A 5,000-nucleotide genomic window follows, 5' to 3' on the forward strand; every position below is an offset into this window, starting at 1 on the left:
GAGAGAGAGAGAAAGACGGAGAGCCAGAGAGGGACGAGAGAGAGGAGAGACGAGAGCAGAGGAGGGAGTGAGAGCCAGAGAGAGAGGAGAGCCAGAGAGAGGACGGAGAGAGAGAGAGAGACAGAGAGAGAGAGATGAGTAGAGAGAGAGACTGAGAGCCAGTAGAGAGGGACGAGAGAGAGAGAGAGTAGAGAGAGAGAGAGTGAGAGAGAGAGAGAGAGAGAGAGAGAGAGAGAGAGAGAGAGACGGAGAGCCAGAGGGAGGAGGGTGAGAGAGTAGAGAGAGAGAGAGAGAGAGCCAGAAGACGCGAGAGAGAGAGAGTGAGAGAGTGAGAGAGAGATAGAGAGCTAGAGAGAGAGGAGATAGAAAGAGAGAGAGAAACGAGAGCCAGAGGGAGGGACGGAGAGAGGGAGACGGAGAGCCAGAGAGAGGGACGTGAGAGAGAGAGAAAGACGGAGAGCCAGAGAGAGGGACGGAGAGAGAGAGAGGAGAGCCAGAGAGAGGGACGTGAGAGAGAGAGAGAGAAAGACGGAGATGCCAGAGAGGGACGTGGAGAGAGAGAGAGAGAGAGAGCCAGAGAGATGAGACATGATATGATAGAGAGAGATGAGAGAGAGATGATTGAGCCAGAGAGAGAGCAGCATATTATATCGATACATATATACATATATATATATACTATATCTGTATATATGTAATGTTATACATATATATATACATCTTATTAGTTCTACATATATTTATATTTACATATATATATATATATATATATATATATATATATATATTATATTTTAACTTATATATATATATATATATGCTATGGGATAGGATATATATACAGATTAAGACGGAGAGTCAGAGAGAGGGACGGAGAGAGAGAGAGAGGACGACAGAGAGAGAGAAAGAGAGAGAGCCAGAGAGAGAGGAGAGAGAGAGAGAGAGACGGAGAGCCAGAGAGAGGGACGGAGAGAGAGAGGGAGAAAGACGGAGAGCCAGAGAGAGGGATTAGAGAGAGAGAGAGAGAGAGAGAGAGAGAGAGAGAGAGAGACGAGAGAGCATACAGAGAGAGAGGGATGACAGAGAGAGAGAGACAGAGAGCCAGAGAGAGGGATGTGAGAGAGAGAGAGAGAGAGAGAGAGAGAGAGAGAGAGGAACGGAGAGCCAGAGGGAGGAGAGGTGACAGAGAGAGAGAGGGACGGAGAGCCAGAGAAAGGGACGAGAGAGAGAGAGAGAGACGGAGGAGGATGAGAGAGAGAGAGTAGAGACGGAGAGCCAGATAGAGGGACGTGAGAGAGAGAGAGGGAGAGATAGACGGAGAGCCAGGAGAGGGATGTGAGAGAGAGAGAGAGAGAGAGAGACGGAGAGCTAGAGAGAGGGATGTGAGAGAGAGAGAGAGACAGAGAGCCAGAGAGAGGGATGGAGAGAGAGAGAGAGAGAGAGAGAGAGAGAGAGAGAGAGAGAGAGAGAGAGAGAGAGACGGAGAGCCAGAGTATGACGAATAGAGAGAGAGAGAGAGAGAGAGAGAGAGGGAGAGAGAGATATAGAGAGAGAGAGATAGATATTTAGAGAGAGAGGAGGAGAGAGAAAGAGAGAGAGAGACGGAGAGCCAGAGGGAGGGACGGAGAGAGAGGGAGACGGAGAGCCAGAGGAGGGAGGGTGAGAGAGAGAGAGAAAGACGGAGAGCCAGAGAAAGGGACGGGAGAGAGAGAGAGAGAGGGAGAGCCAGAGAGAGGGACGGAGAGCCAGAGAGAGGGACGGAGAGAGAGAGGGGACGAGAGACGGAGAGCTAGAGAGAGGGATCCTGAGAGAGAGAGAGAGAGAGAGAGAGAGACGGAGAGCTAGAGAGGGATGAGAGAGAGAGAGAGAGAGAGAGAGATGCCAGCCAGAGGGAGGGAGGGTGAGAGCGAGAGAGAGATGGAGAGCCAGAGAGAGGGACGGAGAGAGAGAGAGAGATGGAGAGAGAGGGAGGAGAGGGTGAGAGCGAGAGAGAGACGGAGAGCCAGAGAAAGGGACGGAGAGAGAGAGAGAGAGTATATATATATATAGATATATATATCTTATTATAGATATATGAGATATATATATGAGATATATATAGCCAGAGGGAGTGGAGGGGTGAGAGATAGAGAGAGAGAGAGACAGAGAGCCAGAGAGAGGACGTGGAGAGAGAGAGAGAGAAAGATTTAATCGAGAGAGAGAGAGGGAGAGAGAGAGAGAACAGAGGGAGAGAGAGAGAGAGAGAGAGAGAGACGGAGAGCCAGAGAGAAGGACGGAGAGAGAGAGAGAGAGAGAGAGAGGGAGAGAGAGAGAGAGAGAGAGAGAGAGAGAGAGAGAGAGAGAGAGAAACGGAGAGCCAGAGGGAGGGACGGTGAGAGAGAGGGAGAGACAGAGAGCCAGAGAGAGGGACGAGAGAGAGAGAGAGAGGGAGAAGAGAGAGAGAGAGAGAGAGGAGAGAGAGAGAGAGAAAGACGGAGAGCCAGAGAGAGGGACGGAGAGCCAGAGGGACAGGAGCCAGAGAGAGGGACGGAGAGAGAGAGAGGGACGGAGAGAGAGAGAGAGAAAGACTTGAGAGCCAGAGGGAGGGACGGTGAGAGAGAGAGAGACGGAGAGCCAGAGAGAGGGACGGGAGAGAGAGAGAGAGAAAGACGGAGAGCCAGAGAGGGACGGGTGAGAGCGAGAGAGCCAGAGAGAGGGACGAGAAAGGGAGAGGAGAGAGAGAGGGAGAGAGAGACGAGAGAGAGAGAGAGAGGGAGCCAGAGAGAGGGATGGAGAGAGAGAGAGAGAGAGAGACGGAGAGCCAGAGAGAGGGATGAGAGAGAGAGAGAGACAGAGAGCCAGAGAGAGGGACGGAGAGAGAGAGAGAGAGAGAGAGATGGCGAGCCAGAGGGAGGGAGGGTGGAGCGAGAGAGAGATGGAGAGCCAGAGAGAGGGACGTGAGAGAGAGAGAGAGAGAGAGAGAGAGAGAGAGGGAGAGAGAGAGAGAGCCAGAGAGAGGGACGAGAGAGAGAGAGAGAGAGAGAGAGAGAGAGAGAGAGAGAGAGAGAGAGAGAGAAGACGGAGAGCCAGAGGGAGGGACGAGAGAGAGAGAGAGACGGAGAGCCAGAGAGAGGGACGGAGAGAGAGAGAGAGAGAGAGAGAGACGGGAGAGCCAGAGAGAGGGACGGAGAGAGAGAGAGAGACAGAGAGCCAGAGAGAGGGATGTGAGAGAGAGAGAGAGAGAGAGAGAGAGAGAGAGAGAGAGGAGAGCTAGAGAGAGATGTGAGAGAGAGAGAGAGACAGAGAGACAGAGAGAGGGACGTGAGAGAGAGGAAAGAGAGAGAGAGAGAGAGAGATGGCGAGCCAGAGGGAGGGAGGGTGAGAGCGAGAGAGAGACGGAGAGCCAGAGAGGGGACGTGAGAGAGAGAGAGAGATGAGAGCCAGAGGAGGAGGTGAGAGCGAGAGAGAGACGGAGAGCCCAGATGTTTTTAGAGATATATATTATTAGCCATAGACTAAGATAGAGAGGACGGAGAGAGAGAGAGGGAGAGATAGACGGAGAGCTAGAGAGAGGGATGTGAGAGAGAGATTTAGAGAGAGAGAGAGATAGACGGATATAGATATAGGGATATGAGAGATAGAGAGAGACAGAGTATATAGAGAGAGGGATAGAGAGAGAGAGAGAGAGAGAGAGATGAACTTATATAGAGGGAGGGAGGTGAGAGCGAGAGAGAGACGGAGAGCCAGATAGAAGGAAGTGATATATATATATATATATAGATATATAGAGAGGATAGAGAGAGAGAGAGAGAGAGAGAGAGAGGGAGAGAGAGAGAGAGACTGAGAGAGAGAAAGAGAGAGAGAGAAATGGAGAGCCAGAGGAGGGACGGAGAGAGAGAGACGGAGAGCCAGAGAGAGGGACGGAGAGAGAGAGAGAGAGACGAGAGCCAGAGAGAGAGGGACGGAGAGAGCCAGAGAGGGAGAGCCAGAGAGAGGGACGAGAGAGAGAGAGAGAGAGAGAGACGGAGAGCCAGAGAGAGGGACGTAGAGAGAGAGAGAGAGAGAGAGAGAGAGACGAGAGAGGAGAGAGAGATGAGAGAGAGAGAGAGACAGAGAGAGAGAGAGAGAGACTTAGAGAGAGAGAGGGAGAGAGAGAGAGAGAGACGGAGAGCCAGAGAGGGATGAGAGAGAGAGAGAGAGAGACGGAGAGCCAGAGAGAATGTGAGAGAGAGAGAGAGAGAGACAGAGAGCCAGAGAGAGGGACGGAGAGAGAGAGAGAGAGAGAGAGAGAGAGAGAAACCAGAGAGGAGGGACGTGAGAGAGAGAGAGAGATGGAGAGCCAGAGAGAGGGACGGAGAGAGAGAGAGAGAGAGAGAGAGAGAGAGAGAGAGAGAGAGAGACGGAGAGCCAGAGAGAGGGACGGAGAGAGAGAGAGACAGAGAGCCAGATATATATATATATATATATATATATATATATATATATATATATATATATATATATATATATATATATATATATATTAATTTTATATATATATATATATATATATATATATACTTATTATTTTTAATCTTATATATATATATATTATATATATATATATATATATATATATATATATATATATATATATATATATATATATAATGACCATATTATTTATGGACGGGAGAGAGGGAGACGGAGAGAGAGAGAGGGACGAGAGAGAGAAAGACGAGAGCCAGAGAGAGGGGACGGAGAGAGAGAGAGAGGAGAGAGAGAGAGGACGGAGAGAGAGAGAGAGAAAGACGGAGAGCCAGAGAGGGGACGGAGAGAGAGAGAGAGAGAGAGAGAGAGAGAGAGAGAGAGAGAGAGAGAGAGAGAGAGAGAGAGAGAGAGAGAGATAGACGGAGAGCTAGAGAGAGGGATGGAGAGAGTTAATCGGGAGAGCTATATATATAGGGATTTTAGAGAGATATATATTTTACATATATATATATACAGAGCCAGAGAGAGGGACGTATATATTTTTATATTTT

This window comes from Oncorhynchus keta, chromosome 34, assembly GCF_023373465.1.
Source record: "Oncorhynchus keta strain PuntledgeMale-10-30-2019 chromosome 34, Oket_V2, whole genome shotgun sequence".
NCBI lineage: Eukaryota > Metazoa > Chordata > Actinopteri > Salmoniformes > Salmonidae > Oncorhynchus > Oncorhynchus keta.